We start from the raw sequence: 18,673 nt of genomic DNA on the forward strand, positions 1-18,673 counted from the left end.
CAGTAAAAAAGGGGCTATTGCTGTGATGTATAATGAGCTGTCCACATTTAAACCTCAAGCATATTCAGACAAGCTAAATTATACTGCAAAAGGAGGGGTATATAATGCCATAGGATTAACTTCCCACTCAGGAGACAGATGCAACAATATGTAGAAAGCTGAGAAATTATTTTCTTGTAATAGCAGAGCTATGAAAGACTCCAAGCATTCTGTTTTGGAGTAAAATTTATAACACCTATTTATTAGCTTGTTAGCTCAGAGGCCATGAGTGACAATAGACTAAAATAAGAAATGGCTATTATGAGAAGTGTCATGGAATCTGCTCACAAAGAGGGGCTTCCCAACGCCCACATTACACTGGGCTGTAGATGATTCCTCAGAGTTTTCCCCCCATTGGTCTCCACGAGGAATAACTATTTCTCCAAGCGAGAGAGTTGCAAGGATTGCTGAGGAGGGGGTGTTCTCAAGGGCCACTGACCCTCAGTCTCCTGAGACGTGAGGTTTTCCTCCCCAGTTTTCCCTATTCACATATCAGTTGTAGAGTGTTTAGGTGCATGGAGGAGCAGACCTGAGCTTGCACTATCACCACAGTCTCGATTACTTAACCCAATAAAGCTATTTTACTGATAAAATACAGAGAAATGAAAGCAATGAGGAAATAGCAAGCAGTTTAGGGGCGGGGGCAGGGAATGAAGCAACATTTAATGCTCTGGCTTTTGGTGGTGCCTCCAGGCTGTCAGCAAAACATACATAAGGATGCTTACACTTCCAGAGTTAACACTAAATACATTTGTTGTTGTTGTTTAGTCGTTTAGTCGTGTCCGACTCTTCGTGACCCCATGAACTAGAGCACACCAGGCACTCCTGTCTTTCACTGCCTCCCGCAGTTTGGTCAAACTCATGCTGGTAGCTTCGAGAACACTGTCCAACCATCTCGTCCTCTGTCATCCCCTTCTCCTTGTGCCCTCCATCTTTCCCAGCATCAGGGTCTTTTCCAGGAAGTCTTCTCTTCTCATGAGGTGGCCAAAGTATTGGAGCCTCAGCTTCAGGATCTGTCCTTCCAGTGAGCACTCAGAGCTGATTGCCTTCAGAATGGCTAGATTTGGTCTTCTTGCAGTCCATGGGACTCTCAAGAGTCTCCTCCAGCACCATAATTCAAAAGCATCAATTCTTTGGTGATTAGCCTTCTTTATGGCCCAGCTCTCACTTTCATACATCACTACTGGGAAAACCATAGTTTTAACTGTACAGACCTTTGTCAACAAGGTGATGTCTCTGCTTTTTAAGATGCTGTCTAGGTTTGTCATCACTTTTCTCCCAAGAAGCAGGCGTCTTTTAATTTCGTGACTGCTGTCACCATTTGCAGTGATCATGGAGCCCAAGAAATACATTACTTCTCGTAAATAACCCACCATAGCCACTAGAGGGCCATTAATATTTGTGCCCCAGGCTGTTTAGACTCACAGGACTGCCATACATTTGAAATTTCCCGGACATAGCCTGGATGCGGTCCTCGTAAACTGCGTCTGGGCAGAAGTCACTGAAATGTATGGACGCATGGCAACCCATGTCGGAAGTGTAGATTTTGGCTCAAAGCTTCTTCTTTTTTTAGATTTGGCATTATTTTCAGCTGTCCTGGCTCACTAGTCAGGTAAAACTGTAGATGGTCACAGGATTGTGACAGAGAACCCCACCCTTACTTTGAAAAAGTAAGAGGTCAGGGGTGCTGCAGCCAGAATCTTCTATTATGCAAGTACAGCAGTACCTTGGTTCTCGAACAGAATCTGTTTGACTTCCGAAAATGTTTGAAAACCAAGGCACGGCTTCCAATTGGCTGCAGGAGCTTGCTGCACTCAGTTGGAAGCCACATCGGACATTCAGCTTCACCCCAAAAAAGTTCACAAACCGGAACACTTACTTCTGGGTTTGCACCGTTTGGGAGCCAAAACGTTTGAGTCAAAAGGCGTTCGAGACCCAAGGTACAACTGTATATCCTTGCTGAGTGAATAGTTGATCCTGAGCATACCAGGTGCCCACACACAGCCATTATCCTCTCAGCAACGACATACTTGCATGGTGCTACCTGCAGCAGCTTTGTTGCTACCTCATAGGGGTGAAAGGCGAGGCAGGAATTCCCCTCCCCCCTTTCATTGTCATACTGTAACTGGTGACAGTTTCACATACTATACCATTTCACCAGCCACCACTGTTGTCTTAGCTTCAGAAATGTACGGATATTCTTCAGGCAGCTCACTGGACCTGAATGGTAGGAATATTCAGCTTGGTGAAACTATAGCTGCCTTAGGCCTTCACTAAAAATGGGTGTAGCGTCCTTTTAGTAGTCATGTCTCTGAAATCAGTGGCTAGCGATCACCTGTAGTTCTTCCTATTCTTTAGCCTTAGTAGAGGGGCCCATCCTGTTTTGCCACCTGAGGCAAAATGGGAATTGCCGCCTCTGGCCCCCGGCCCCCAATACCTGAGGTACTTCTGCTGCCTGAGGTGAGGGCCTCATCCCACCTTGGGACTCTGGCCTTTAGGCGACATTTTCCAGCTGGAGAACCATATTCCCTCATGGAGTACCTTCCAGCGTCCGCACAGCAGCAGTGGGTGGGGACAGAGACAACTGTGGGTGGGGGAACCAATGCCACTCTTACCTTTGTGAAGTAGGATTTTTACATTGGACTGGTCATGTTGTTCAGATGCCTGATTGTCATCTTCCAAAGCAACTACTCTATTCCCAACTTAAAAATGGAAAGCATAATGCTGGTGGTCAACAAGACAGGTTTAAAGACTCTCAAGGCAAATCTTAAAAAATGTAGTAAAAACACTGACAACTGGCCTGCGAGTGCTCCAATTTAAGAACAGCCTTTACCCAAGGTGTCATGGACTCTGCAGATGCTCAAACTCAGGACAAAAGGGAGAAACGTGCCAAGAGGAAGGCACGCTTGGCAAACCCTCACCATGATCAACTCCCACCCAGAAACCTATGTTCCCACTGTGGAAGGACGTGTGGATTCAGAATTGGCCTCCACAGTCATTTACAGACTCACTGTTAAGACCATGTACATAGAAGACAATCTTACTTGGCTATGAGTGATCACCAAAGAAGAAGATTAAGTCAAACACACCTGTCCACACCGAGGCAAGGAAGAGGCACTATTACATTTCAAGGACACATTCCAATCAGGCAGAGGAGGAGGAGCAGAGGAATACTCTAGGGAGAATCGCTAGGGGTGGATACAGAGGCTTAGAGGACCTTATTTGACTCCTCAGCCTGAGGTTTTCCACTCCTGTTTATTTTAATAATAATAATAAAATTCTCCACTTTGTGGCACAGCGATTTTAGAGTGGGCTACAACTACAGTCACTTACAGCAAGGCAGGTAATTCACAACTAGCCAAATAAAACACCCACAATGACATGCTTAGATGACTCTTAGGCTGGAAAACATTGGCCACTTAGGACCATTCTACACAGTTGCTCTGACCACCTGGTGGTGATTTGGCTATTATTACCAGACTCGAGTCATCTACCAAGACTAAAGTCTTGTACTCGCTTGGAAAGAAGTTGCAAGCACATATGCTTAGGCATGAGATCGTAATACTCATAACCCCTGCTTCCTTTGATAAACTTCCATTAGCTCTCGTGTCCCTGTTTTCCGTCTCTCTTTACAGACCTCTTGAGGATTATGAAGGAAGATTGTGGAAGAAAACAAAGGAGATTGTAGCATGTAGGCTGTGCAGCATTTAAACAGAGAATGCCCTTTTTCACCCAGAAGAAAATCTTTCTTATCTTCATGTGCAGTCAAGGGTTCATTACAGGTTAAGGAAGGTTAAGACTGTATAAATATAAATTGCTGCAATGAGGAAGATTATGTTTATGTGGTACTGCTGCACTCACCAGGCATTTATGTTATGTTTCTACCTTGTTGGGTTATTCAGGACACATTGTTTAACTTCAGTGACGCTGAACATAACCTGATGTGCCCTCTTAAACTGCACTTGGAAGAAGGTAGCTCCATTGTGACCTCTTCAAAGAGCAACAGACTTTGAAATTCATTCATATCCTGTGTTTATATGCTCTGGTTCTGCCACAAGTAGCTTCTGTATTATTTACTATAGCATTCCTCTGGAAAAGTGATGGGAAGTGTATGGATCTCCAAATGTTTTCTGATTGCTACTCATATCTTTCCTGACCACTGGCCATGTTATTGGGGCTGATGGGAGTCACAGTTAAACAAAATATGGAGGGGCACAGGTTAGCTGAGGTGAAGTCTCCTCTGCTGAGCTTTAGGTATAAACATGTAATTTTTTTGAATTTTGTATCCTGAACTTTCCATGAACGAATTGCTGCAGACTCTTTACCTTCACCTCCTGTGAACTAGTGATCATTTTCATTTGATGGAGTGGTGACAAAGGCCAAAGGAAAGTGTTTTCCTGACAGATGCGTCATGAGTTCTCAACTGACCTTGGATTGGGATTCCTGCCTCAGGCAACGTCTGTCATTCGGTCCACCCAATAAGCACACAATGTTATTATTTGTCGTCTAGGGGCTGTGTCCCTGCTTGCATCGCTCACCAACCCTGTCTAGCTTATGCTCCTCAGCCCTTCATAGTTCCCACATCCCCCTTCCCATCCTAAAACTCCTTTCTATACCCTCAATAGCTCAGTTGGTTTGAGTATGGTGCTGATGATGTCAAGGTTGCAGGTTCGATCCCTGTATGCGACAGCTGCATCTTCTTGCATTGCAGGGGTGTTGGACTAGATGATCCTTGCACCTAGCCAAGCTCTCTGCCTCCCTTTGAATCTTGCCAATAAACCAGCCCTCTCCCTTTGCACCTCACAAACCCCGCCTCCCCCAGCCCTCATGCTTCTACTAGAGGGGACCAGCAAACCTCTTTATTCCCCTCCACCTCACTCACAGCAGCAAGAGCTATTATCTATGACAGCTAAATGGAAATTCCATTTTCAGAGGCACTATTGCTCTCTGCTACACACTTGAGATAAAGAACAGACCAGACTGACAAGGTCTTCCAGCCTTTCTTGTCAGATTTTGGTTTGCTAATGCTGGGAGCAGCGATAATATTCTCCATGCAATTTTGGCATGATCCGAAAGAGCTCTTTTGTTTGTAAGAATCCTGTTCCCATTCATCCTGACAAAAGCAAGGAGGGACACGCCATTTCCATCTTAAAGAAACTGAACTGTACTGAAAGATGGCCGCTTGCCCAAGGCAGCTTAATGAGCGTGTGCCGTAATGGCCGTCTCAAACAGAGGGTTTCCTGTGTCCACATCACCAGCCAATAGATCACATGACTCCGACAGATGAATGCTCGCTTCTTATTCTCAGGTTCAACATAACATTTCCGATGGACTTCCCTCTCCTATGTTCAAAGTGGGACATCATAATCTCACCACTTAAGCTCTCCTTTTTGTTGGGGATAATTCAGACGGAAATCTCCAGGTGTCAAAAAAGGTTATTTATGTATGCCAGTACTGTGGTCCATGTTTTGTTAGCCCCAAAATGGAAAACAAGAGAGGTCCCAACTAAAGAAGAATGGCAACTTAAGCTGACGGACTTGTGGACTTCACATATAGAATAAGAGAAGAAGAACACACATTTAGAGAAGATTGGGAAATGTTTACTGAATATATGGGGGGAGGAATTGTGTACACTTGAAAATGTTGGCAACACTGAGATAAATTCAACAGTGTAAATAAGTTCTGATGGATGTAATAATGGAATACTGAATGGTTTAGTTTATGAAAAATATGAAGGGATTTGTGACTTGCAAAATGAACCATGGAAAGAGAAGGGAAGTCACTGATATTTTAAGGATGTTTAAATGAGTATTCTAAATTGTAAAACAGAAAATTTAATAAAAATTATATATAAAAAAGGAAGAAAGTGGGACATCATAATCTCACCACTTTTCTTCATGTGTGTTGTATTCCTGTTGTCATGCTCAGCTGGTACATGCATGAAACAGAAGAGACGATGCTCCAAAAGACCATGGGAGAGAGAATGCTGGTGGATCAATCATGGGAAAAGAAGATCAACCACAATTTTGGGAGTTCTGGATGCATATGCCAGAAATAATATCCAAGGGAAAGTAATGATATCACACACTGTTTCTGCTTTCGATCTCTCTGGGGATTAAATCTGCAGAAGGTAACAACCAGTGGTTCATTGCATTCCAGTAAGACCATACATGCACAGACCATATGCTGTCTAATGCATCTTGATGAAAGATTAGAACCTAAATGCTTATACGTCAATGCATATTGATTGATGTATAGTAGTATAATGGGTGCAACCTTGATTTGCTTTGCAGTTAAGCAGTAAAATTCATCAAAGCGTGAATTCTGCTGCGATACAGCTTCTTCTGTTTGCACAAAGAAAATGGCTCAAGCAGCAGAGAGGCATCTAAAAATACACACAAGGCTCCAGAAATAATCAGGAAATAGAGAAACCAGAAGCAGGTCTGATATGACCAGCAAGACACGGCAAACCTAAGATATTTACATGATTGAGTGAAATATACTGTTGTTTCCCTTATTATAAGGACAGCCTATGTGTATATTGCAGTAGTGCTGGATGGAACTTTATATAGCTGATAGTTGTTATACTACCTGGATTCTTCATGCATCTCTAGTGGGTTGTAGGCTGATTCCAAGTGAGTCCTTGAACAAACATACTGCAGTGGATTGCTCCTGTTCAGAGTGCCAGCCAGCCAGCTGTGCAATGCTTTCCTTATGTACACAAGAATGCACACTCAGATCACATGGTCACTGTTGCTGTACAGGATACATGTAGCCCAAGACAAGTAGATGGTGAAAAGAGCATGACAACAGAAGAATCATAGCTGTCAAGCATCCCTTGTTTGGTGGGACAGTCCCTTATCCCAGCGCCATGTCCCACTGCTGCCCTTATTGATGATGTCCCTTAAATAAGCTACTGAAGGTAATGGGACCCTTTCTATGTCCAGCTGTGCTTTGTCAACAACAAATTGTTGCTGTTTTTTGTGTTGAATATATGCTATATGCTAATTTATGGACCTAATAGGTATCTAAAGCCATTTGCACGCAACAAAATATGTATTTTATCAAAGTAATTGTTGATCCCTTATTTTGGCTGCTGATCCCTTATTTTCGAGGCTGCTGGTCCCTTATTTTCAAATCTGTAAGTTGACAGCTATGAGAAGAATCATAGATCTGTCATTCCATGGGCTCTGCTGACATGCAAACTGCTCAGGTTCCATGCTGCTGAACTTCATTGTGTCGCTCAACTGAATGCACTGAGGTGACTTGGACAAAAGCAGATGAGGTCTGCATAAATTTGCATGAGTTGAGATGTACACAGCGGCAACCGTGTGGCAGAAAATCGGTACAATTGAAGCACAAATATTTGTTCCAATCACAATTCAGCTCAAGATGCTGATGATAGATGTCATCATCAATATGAAAATATGCATCCATTTCATTAGGGCCCAGGTGTGCATGTAGATCATGGCCTGAACAGAGGAGATTGTATGTTTAGTATAACGTTTCTTTAGAAATGTTTTTTTTAAAAAACTGAATTTGGTGGGGTGTGATTTATTGTTGTACATATTGTCCCTCCATGAGAATGAATTCTTGAAATGTTAGCCCCAGGAACTGCAAGGAATCTTTGGGAACTCAGGCCACACGGTCTTCATTTGAGAGGTGGAGAAGGATGACTGAATTAATGCTGTAACTTCACCAAAAGTTATTTCCAACCTGTGGATAATCCAGCAGAAGGGAGAGCTTTAAGACCGTTCTGAATTTCCCAAATTGCAAACTATGACTAAACTGCCAGGCCATTGTTCTTTTTCCTCCGGAGATGTAAAACAAACCATAGCAACCACTCATGCTATATAAACAGTTATGATAAACCTGCATTTTCCTCACTGAACTGCATTTTCCTCACTGAAAGATTATGACAGCTGAACGCCTTCTTGATGCAGAGCTGCTTAAAAAGCAAGGTTCTTTACATCACAGGAGAACGTAAGTGAAAGAAGAAGGTTCGTCTTCTCATCCCCTCCTCTTCCCCTGCTTCTGTTTGGCTTTTCCGATTCAGCAGTGAATGCTGAAAAGTCTCTGGGAAGGGAACTTCAGAAGAGATGTCAAGATGAAACTACTAAATTAGAATTTATCAAGAAGTTTGATTCTATTCCTCGGGGTCTGGATCACCGCAATATTTTCCTGTCCCACTTAGAGATGCAAAGGCCTGGAGGGGAAAACAGGAAAAATTGTGGGGAAATCCCCAATTTTTCTGTTCCCCCATATACGGAGTGAGTCCTTTAAAAGAGTCCCCATGGATAGAGAGTACACATGTTCCATGGGGCGGCTTTTAAAAGACTCATGTTTAATAAAACATTAAACATTTTTTTAAAAAAAATTCCCCAAGCATGACTGCCTTCCAATGTCTTCTAAAGGTTGTAAGGTAATAAGGTAAAGGACCCCTGGAGAGTTAAGTCCAGTCAAAGGCAACAATGGGGTTGTGGTGTTCATCTCACTTTTCAGGCAGAGGGAGCCAGCGTTTGTCCACAGACAGCTTTCCGGGTCATGTGCTCAACATGACTTAACCGCTCCTGGTGCAACAGAACACCATGACAGAAACCAGAGTGCATGGAAATGGCATTTACCTTCCTGCCACTGCGGTACCTATTTATCTACTTGCACTGGTGTGCTTTCGAACTGCTAAGTTGGCAGAAGCTGGGACAGAGCAACGGGAGCTCACCCCGTCGCAGGGATTCAAACTGCTGACCTTCTGATCGGCAAGCACAAGAGGCTCAGTGGTTTAGTCCACAGCACCACCCGTGGCCCAAATAAACAAGCACACAATCACTGATAGGTCCACCTGCCATTGTGAGGCTCAAAGCAATGAAGCTGATGCCTCCCCAGCTGTTGCCATTGGCTGTGGGTTTCTTGTGATGTCACAAAAGCACTTGGAAACTGAGTGGATATAAAGGCAGGCCAAGGGGAAAGCCCTTTTCTGTTTCCAGCAGGACACACCTGGCAACGGATGTGACATTCAGCACTGCCCAGGTTTCTTCCACTTGGAGGAGGCAAACTGGTGAATGGAAGGAGGCAATCCTCTGGCAGTGGATGCTAGCGAGTGATAATAAGGCAAGTTTGCTTGCTTGAAGGCTGCTGGTATCCGTGATTAGAAGCTGGCAGACTTGCCACCAGTGTCCCTTTTAAAGGTTGTACTGTTACTTAGTTACTTGGATGGGGGGGGGTCACATAACTCCATACCCTCCAACATTTCTCGAATGAAAATAGGGATTCCCTACCAAACCCGCCAACATTTCCCTGATGAAATTAGTGACGTCCTGAGGAAAAAATGGGACATTCCAAGATCAAATCAGAAACACGGATGGCTTCTGTAAATCTGGGACTATCCCTGCAAAATGGGGACACTTGGCGGGTCTGTTGTAGGAGTGTGGCATGTGAGAGCAAACAATTTGCAGGAGCAAATGATTAGTCGTAGGCTGAGAGGGGAATAAAAAATAACTACAGATTTATTAGTTATACTTCATAGGCCTGTCATAAGGCAAGCAACCTGCCATCGGGCAACCTGACTGATACCTGGTGAGAACAACCATCTCAGTCTGAGTGAGCAAGTAAGTTTGTAGATGATACATAAACAAACAAAAACAAACAAGGGGACAATAAAACACAACTCATATTTTAGCCACATATCCACATGCCAGCAGCCAGCACAGTAGACCAGCTTTCTCCAATGTGGTGCTTTCCAGATGTTTTGGACTACATTTCCCATCAGCCCTTAGCCAATTGTAAGGGATGATGGGAGTTGTAGTTCAAACTTGTTGGGGAAGCTGTGTCCAGTGACTTGAATCAAGGCACCAACAGCACAACATCACCTCCAATGTATCATTGTCAATATCTGGTCAGGCCAGTCACTTGGTAGAATCACTGGAAGCCTCCTGACAGGAAGTAGACAAAGTCCCTTCCTTTCTGACATTTGAGCTACTTTAAGAGCCTGAATATAGTCTCCTTGGGGTTATTGAAATACAAGCTAGCAAATGTGACAATTGTTGCAGGATTGAACTCAGAAGCAGCCTCCTCTGCTCTCCAGTCAAATTCATGTCGACTTTCTCATTACATAATTTCCCAGACTTTCTTTTCCGCCCACTAGAGTTGCTTTTGGGTCTTTGAACTCCCTTGCCTCCTTATTTAACAGACACAAGAAGTGATATTATTCTCATGAAGTGCCTCAGCTCTCATCATAATTTGGATAATTATGATAATCTGTTTTCCCCGCTTTCCCCTTGAAAAACAAAACATTGTCTTTTAGCCCCAAATGTCCCCAATCTCATGTACCTCTTCAATGAATGTGAAGCAAATATTCACCATCTTTGACATACGGTACATGCTTTAATGCTGCCAGATAACAAATTTTCTTCCTCCTTCCTCTCACTCAGTATCCTGTAATAATGGTTTGGTAGGTGGAACCCGCTGAACCAGCCATAAACAAGTCAGGAACCAAAAAGAGGCACCTGTTGACCTGTTTCGTTAACTGGAGAAGAAATGGCTTTGCAGATGTCACCGAAGCTGGACATGGGTGAAAGTTAAGGAAAACTATCACTGTCTTCTTCTAATTAGCAGGTGAGGAACTTTTTATTCTTTTATTTGTAGCTAACCATTTCCTTGAAGGACATATCGCATTAATGTGAAATCCAAATAAAGACTCATAGTACTGTTTAGTTAAAATAGATAATCCTACCTTCCAACCTGCAAAAGCATATTGTGACTTGAGCTTGATTCAGTACTTTGGGTTGGAGAAGGCATAGGCTTGGACTGGGCAGTGGCCTGGCATGGGGGGGGTGCCACACACAAAATTGTTAGGGGACGCAAAATTTCAACAGCCGGTGCTGTCTCAACACAACTGTCCGGTTTGTTGCTGGGCTCTGTTGAAAATGGCTTCTCTACACAAACCAGGAAGTGACCTTTCCAGACAACAGAATGACTCTTCTTTTCTTATCTGTGGCTGCAATCTCCTGGGCCACACAGATGCCATTAGGCAGCTGAATGTGCATGCATACGCCGTCCATTTCCCTCCTTCCCACTCAGCAGCCCTGGGCACTGGCAACCCACGCTAAGCCACTGGGAGAAGGGAAACAGTAGTCCTCCAGATGTTGATGGACTCTAGCTCCCAGAAACCCCAGTCAATATAGCTAATGGTCGGGGATGATGGGGGTTGTAGTTCAACATCTGGAGGGCCACAGATTATGCACACAGAGTCTACGTTGTTGGTTGTGATCTATCTGTTCCACTTCACATATTATACATGTTATTATACATCATTCCCTGCCTTAGGGTCTATGCTGTTGGTTGTGAGCTGTCTGACCTATATTGTGAACGACTGCACTACACCTAAAATATTATGTGAGCATCAACAGGAGCGTTTTCAGTCGCATACAACAAACATGCCAGGGAACTGAGAATGGTTGTTGGAATGCCACCGCAAGCATCAGAGATACAATTGGGGGGGACACAGACCTGTGAATGGGGCCCTTTTTCTTCTTGCATGTGTAAATCCTTTGAAGGAAGAAACAGTATGAGTGGCAGCCATCTAGACAAAAATGCCAGCAGGCAGGTGGGGAATTCATAGAGATTTCTGCTGGGGAGGGAAAACTTAATCTCCCCACCACCACCAAGCACTGTGTTGTTAATAACAATCCCTTTCACTTGCACCTAATATTTAATTTCTTTTTCCAAAAAGAAAGAATATGGTTATGAACCACAGCATTAAAAATCTTATGTTGTTGTGTTCTGAGATGCTGAGTTAGGTATTCCCCTTCGTGTGATCAGCACCAGATTTTGGGTGGTGCTGGCAGTTTCCCTGCACAGGGTGCTGAGCTGAGAGGGTGCAAATCTATGACGTAGCACAGTTTTGAGCATGTGCAGAATGGAAGACCAGAGGCATTGTGTCACCAAAGTCTGCCCCTGTGTGCAATTAACAATCCCATCAGATGATTAATCCCATGAAGAAGGAAGCGGGTTCTGTCGCTCCTTGCCTGCCCTCTTTATGCTGAGGGACACATCTTTTCTTTACAGTCATACCTCGGGATAAATGTGCTTCGAGTTAAGTATTTTCAGGTTGCGCTCCACAGTGACCCGGAAGTAACAGAGCGTGTTACTTCCAGGTTTCGCTGTGCGCATGCGCAGATGGTCAAAATGACATTATGCACATGAGCGGAAGTGGCAAAACACAACCTGCGCACACGCAGACGTGCGGACGCAGGTTGCGTTCGCTTCAGGATGCGAACGGGGCTCCGGAACGGATCCCATTTGCATCCCAAGGTACTGCTGCATTTGCATAGGCTCCACCTTTGGTTCAGAACCAGAGGTGTAGTAGTCTGGGGTCACAAGGAGGTCAACAACCCAAAGTCCCAACAGCATCCCTGTCTCCATAGTCTTAGCCACTGAGAAGAAGACCTCTCACACTTTGGGCTGACTAGATTGAAAGGACGTGAGACAGCCACTGAAGATTGGCTCCTCAAGTCACTCTGGAGAAGCTGCATTGGAAGAACGTTGAGGAGGTGTTGTATATGTTCCATAGTGAAGCATTTGGGAACACTGAAAATGCCCGGACCCCTGTTCTCCGCGAAGAGCTACGGGTCTGAGAGTTCCTGGGAAGAGGGAACCACACTGGAAATGGAAGCTTTGTGATGGGATCTCTCAGCCCTTTTAACAAACTACAGTTTTCAGGACTCTTTGGGGGAAGCCGTGACTGTTTGAAGTGGTATAATACTGTTTTAAATGCACAGCGCAGATGGGGATTGAGGAACAGAGAACCCTGAATTTCCAGATGTTGTTGTACTCCAATTCCCATTGGCCAATGGTCAGGGATGATGGGAATCGATGTCTAACAACATCTAGAACAACTAGGCACTCCCCCGGGGTCACCGCTTGGGGGCGTGCCTTGGGCCCTGGCCTCCATAGGCTTCGGATGGGGCCACGTCCCCCAGAATCCTTTACCGGACTACACTTCAGTAACTGGGGGAGGTGATGGTGCTCCTCCCCCTCCCCCGTTCATCTACATAACAATACCCCAACCAATGCCTAACCGCCACACGAGCAAAGCCCTCAGACCTGCAACCAATCCCTAATCCCTGCACTTATGTCGGCCAGCCAAACATCATTCCCCTCATTGGAAAGATGCATGCCATTCCTGCGGTAGAGGGTCACCTTGCTGAATTGAATGTTGGAGTGGTCAATGACCCGTCCCCCCCAGCACTGCCACTCTATGAGCCACCAAGCGTTCCAGGATCTTTATGGACTTATTTATAGCAATAGGGCATCTGCAATCCCTCCATGTGCACCTCTCTAACAGTGACGACCAAATTCTATGCACGGGGACTCGCCGAGCGGTGCCGGAAATCGCATCGGCGCATCACTTCTGCACAGGTGTGATTTCCGGCATCTGGGCATGTGCAGAAGCCATTTCCGGCATCACGCTGCTCCAGTCCGGCCCACGGATGATCTCCATGGGAGTGATCCGGCCCATGGCCTCTAAACCTTGCTGACCCCTGATCTAGAAGGCCACATAAACCTGATTGCAGCCAGTTCCAGCAAGCAAACCAAGGAAAAGGCTTGGCTGTGTTGCAGCAGACAGTTAAAGTAGAATAAATCCACAGTTAATTAGAAAGACTGCCCCCCTTGCTTAATCAATCTGAGCAAAGCAGAATTCATAAACAAACACCCTGTTCTTAGCACATTTATTTTGAAGTTAACTCCCATTGATTTCAGTGCATCAAACTTCCAGGTTTGTCTGCTTAAGACTGCAGCTTAAGTAGGAATTGTTCAAGGCTAATGACTTCCTTTTGGTTTAAAACTTTTTGCTGTTAATCTTGGGGTATTATTGTTGCTGTCAGAACTGATAGTTCTCTTTTTCCAGCTGTAACTTTACAATTTGATTAGGAACAAGAGGCAGTGTTGTCATATTGATTTGCTTATAGCAATAACAGCTTCTCCTCACAAGTTTTTTCTCTCTCTTCATCACAGGGTGTTCTGTGTCTTCCCAAGGTCACTGCACAGAAGCATCTCCACAGTTAAGCTGCAATTGCCAACATAAACAGCAGAACTGCCAGATTCAGAGGGAATATTCTAGAATCATAATCAGTATTTTGTACTCCAGAATATGAACATCCACATTACTGTACGTTACAGAAACTTCAGGCTCTTTTGAGCAACAAAAGATAAGCTTGCATTTTGTAAGTGATATTCATACATCGCATTGAATGTTTGGTTGGGTGTAGACTTTACTGAAAGAAAGGCAACGACGAATGGAAATCTTTCTTTTTTGTTTTAGCTACTTATTCTTGGTACAGTACTCTCACTCTTTAGCAAAGTTCTCAGTTCCTGACGGTATGTCTGTATTCTCGGTGTATGTCTCATTCATGCTGGAGTCTTGGTTCCTGAGAGTCTGGTTCTCATTATTTACAAAAGAAAGCTTTAGGTTTCATGGCTGTGTCTACCAGTTTTACAACATGCATGCATTCCAGAGGAGTAGCTGAGTCAGGCTGCCATTGCAAAGCTAACAAACACCAACTGAATTAAGCTTTGGTTGCATCGATTCTCATGTATGGTACCAGCAACTGGGAGGAGTAGGTAAGACAAGAAATGGGCACAATGTATGCCACCAAAAGCATAAGGTTAAAAAAAAAGGTAAAGGACCCCTGGACGGTTAAGTCCAATCAAAGGCAACTATGAGGCTGCGGTGGTCATCTCTCTTTCAGGCCAAGGGAGCCGGCGTTTGTCCACAGACAGCTTTCTAGGTCATGTGGCCAGCAGGACTAAACTGCTTCTGGCACAACAGAACAATGTGACAGAAACCAGAGTGCACAGAAACGCCGTTTACCTTCCCACTGCAGTGGTACCTCTTTATCTACTTGCACTTGTGTGCTTTCAAACTGCTAAGTTGACAGGAGCTGGGACAGAGCAATGGGAGCTCACACCATAATGAGGATTTGAACCACCGACCTTCTGATTGGCAAGCCCAAGAGGTTCAGTGGTTTAGACCGCGTTGTGGTCTAAAGCAGTGGTGTCCAAACTTTTTTCAAAGAGGGCCTGATTTGATTGTTGTTGACCTTTTTTTTGAAAGTTGTTGACCTTTTTTTAGGATTGAAGTTGTTGAAGGTTTTTTTGAATTTTACCCACAGGGGCCAGATTAAACCGACAGGCGGGCCGGATTACGCCCCCCCAAACGGACTTTGGACATGCCTGCTCTAAAACATACCCTCCAAGTGTCCCTATTTTCCAGGGATAGTCCCGGAATTATGAAAGCTATCCCAGTTTCTCCATGGCCTCCTCCCTTGGTCAGCTTGTAGCCCGTAGTGGTGTGGTTTGGTTCATTTCCCTTACAGACTGGATTTGCTTTTTCTATTTCTTATGGTTTCAGCCCTTCTCCGTTTACAAGGGCTGACCTATTCATGGCAACAGAAGCAGCATATTGATGTGCACATTCTTTGCATGTGTAGAGCTGCTCCTTCCATCTAAATGAACGAAGCCAGTGCAATGGAGGGGGAAGTTTCATGTGTGCATCGGAGCACACAGAGAGCTGTAGATCAAGATGCATTTATACTGTTCCTACAAGCCAATATGATTTAACCTGATTTAACCCCCGGAATTGCAGCGTTTCCTTGGTTCTGAATATCTGTATCTGTTTATCTGCTTCCTTTGTGCACAGTACAACATGATCCTGCAAGTTCATGCTAATTTCTTAGTGCATTTATCAAAAATCCAGAATATTGTATAACCTAGTTATCAGGAAGGAAGGCATCACCATAAAAGTTCTCCAGAACAGATATATATATACAGTGGCATAGCGTGGGGGGTGCAGGGGGGACCGGCCGCACTGGGCGCAACATCTGGGGGTGGGGGCGCGCTTGAGACTCGAGTGCTAAAATCCATGGGTTAGGGGGCGCAAATTACTTGCCTTGCCCCGGGTGCTGACAACCCACACTACGCCACTGTATATATATAAAAGTAGCTCTGCATCAAGGCTTGCAATATCTTCATTCTTCCCAGGTTGTAAGGAAGAGGAAGTAGCGGAGAATGGAAGCAATAATGAAAATAAGTTTTAACAACATGGGTTAAATTGAAGCCTAGCGTTTATTCAATTACAATGAGAGAGGGAAGGCGGGAGAAATGATTGCCGGAAAGTGTAATGTACTTTGCCAGCCCTTGCACAGTAGTGACTAAGTTTGTCATGATTGAGCATTCTGGCTCATGTATGAATGGCAAATTGAATTCACACTGCTGTCATAATCATTCCTTTAGAGCTTCACAGGAAGGCAGGAGAGGGGAGTGATTCATTCAGAGACAGTACTGTATTCTGGGGGCTGTACAGGTAATTACGCTGAACACAGAGACAGAATTTCTGAACTGCATTAAAAACCAATAATACAAAGACAACCCATAAAGAAAAAGAAGAAAAGAGCCGGGCTTTGTACTGATCTGTTTGCAATAAGGGACTGAACACAGTGTTCTTAGGAACAATGGAACTTAATAGGTTTACGGCACAGCAATGAAACATCTTTGTGCATCTGTGCATATATTAGACATGAAGTTCAATGCTTTCTGGACAGGCTGGTAAAACCAACTGAGCCTTTGATCAGATTCAGTTAAATCCTTGGATTGTTTAAGGTATTCCCTTGTAAATTTTGTTTGGAGGGAAGGAAGAGGAGGAACTGAATGTCATCACTCACAATTTAGCTCACATTTGCTTTCAGGGTTATAGATGGTCTGTAGGGGCCACACTTCCCCACTTGTTGCATTTCTAAAGGATGCATTAGGGAATTGTGTTATTAAGAACAAACAGGAAAAGAGCCTGAGCATTTAAACCAATTCCTGTACTTTAGAAGGGCCTTCTTGGTAGTGGCGCCCGCCCTGTGGAACACCCTCCCATCAGATGTCAAGGAAATAAGCAACTATCCTATTTTTAAAAGACACCTGAAGGCAGCCCTGTTTAGGGAAGTTTTTAATGTTTGATGCTGTATTGTTTTTAATACTCGATTGGAAGCCGCCAAGAGTGGCTGGGGAAACTCAGCCAGATGGGCGGGGTATAAATAATAAATTATTATTATTATTATTATTATTATTATTATTATTATTATTAATCAGTGTGATTTTTACATAAGCTATTTAAAAGGCATCAAGGTTTATGGCATCTGTAAGGCAAGCAGTCGCCATGTAAATTACCTACGTGCTCCTTTTAGTCTTGGCTGCGATGCAATAAGAGCTCAGGTCAGTAAGAGCACTTCTGTTTCACTGTACATGGATTATATGAAGTGTGGGTGAGATAATAGAGCATGTGCTTAATGAACAACAACTTGAAACATCTGCCTTATTAACAATGTGAAAGACCATCTCTTTTCCCTCCCCCAATGGTTCATCAACACCCAGTTACCGCTGCTTCCTCTGTTCCTGAAAGTAGGCTAGTCACTGAGACTATCAGTATAAATAATGTTACTCATCTAAGCGAGCATCTCATATCACTGTGTGAAAGTGTCTATGCAGAATAATCTGTCAGGTGTTGTTGCTGTGTGTTTACTATGGGCCTCGACGCAGAGCGGATGTTTCATTGAATGAATGACTGTGATAAGGATGGATTTAAATGTTAGCTTTGCACAATAGGAGAGTTTCAACAAGCACCTACACATTCTCCTCCGCGCAAACAAGCAAAAGGCACCATCAGAAGGACACATTTCAGCAGAGCAAAACCCCTCAGGAAGAAGAAAAAGCAGAGCCAGTTAGAGGTTCAGCTTGGGGAGAGGGGGTGACATGGAGAGAGCCCTAAGGATTAGGTAGAGGGGCTTAAGGGCAGGATTTGGCATTGGGTCTGATGATGATGATGATGATTTATTTATACCCTGCCCATCTGGCTGGGTTTCCCCAGCCACTCTGGGCAGCTCCCAACAGAATATTAAAAACACGATAAAACATCAAACATTAAAAACTTCCCTAAACAAGACTGCCTTCAGGTGTCTTCTAAAAGTCAGATAGTTGTTTATTTCCTTGACATCTGATGGGAGGGCGTTCCACAGGGCGGGCGCCACTACTGAGAAGGCTTTCTGCCTGAATTCCTGTAATTTATCACGGTGAGGGAACTGCCAGAAGGCCCTCGGCACTGGACCTCAGCATTTGGGGGTGGAGACGCTCCTTCAGGTATACTGGGCCAAGGCCATTTAGGGCTTTAAAGGTCAGCACCAACACTTTGAATTGTGCTCAGAAACATGCTGGTTCCACACCCCTACACAAAGAGCTATTGACTGAGATCATTCCCAAGAAGAGCATTGGAGTGCTCTTCCAATTCTAAGTACTATAATTCTGGGCTTCACAAAGACAAACAAATCACCAAATGAGCATGGTATCTTCTATTGGTGCATACAAAAATAACATGCAACAATACAGTCATTTCAGGAGGTGAATGCTGGTTGGCTCTACAGCTCGTAAGGTACATGATGGTGCTGCTGTATGGAGAATCTCCTAGCCTTCAGAGTTGACTGAATTCATGTCTTCTCCACTGCAAACTAGGCATATGATGCTGAAGTCCCAAATCCACTGGGCAACTTTCCTAGCTGGTGAGTGTTGAGGGCCTGGAAAGGGCAGAGTGAAAATAACG

The 18,673-nt window shown here is 44.3% G+C and overlaps 1 protein-coding gene and 1 long non-coding RNA gene across 2 annotated transcripts in view; one reads left to right on the forward strand and one right to left on the reverse strand.

Moving 5' to 3' along the window:
- DIRAS2 (DIRAS family GTPase 2) overlaps window positions 1-18,673 on the reverse strand; it is a 325,804-nt gene that overhangs the window by 92,004 nt on the left and 215,127 nt on the right. The gene's annotated exons all lie outside the window — the stretch shown is intronic.
- LOC310826837 lies at window positions 10,544-14,340 on the forward strand. The gene is made up of 2 exons (XR_014556013.1): window positions 10,544-10,650; window positions 14,053-14,340. It is a non-coding gene; the product is annotated as an uncharacterized lncRNA (long non-coding RNA).

This window comes from Podarcis gaigeae (genome assembly GCF_964106915.1).
Source record: "Podarcis gaigeae genome assembly, chromosome: 11".
NCBI lineage: Eukaryota > Metazoa > Chordata > Lepidosauria > Squamata > Lacertidae > Podarcis > Podarcis gaigeae.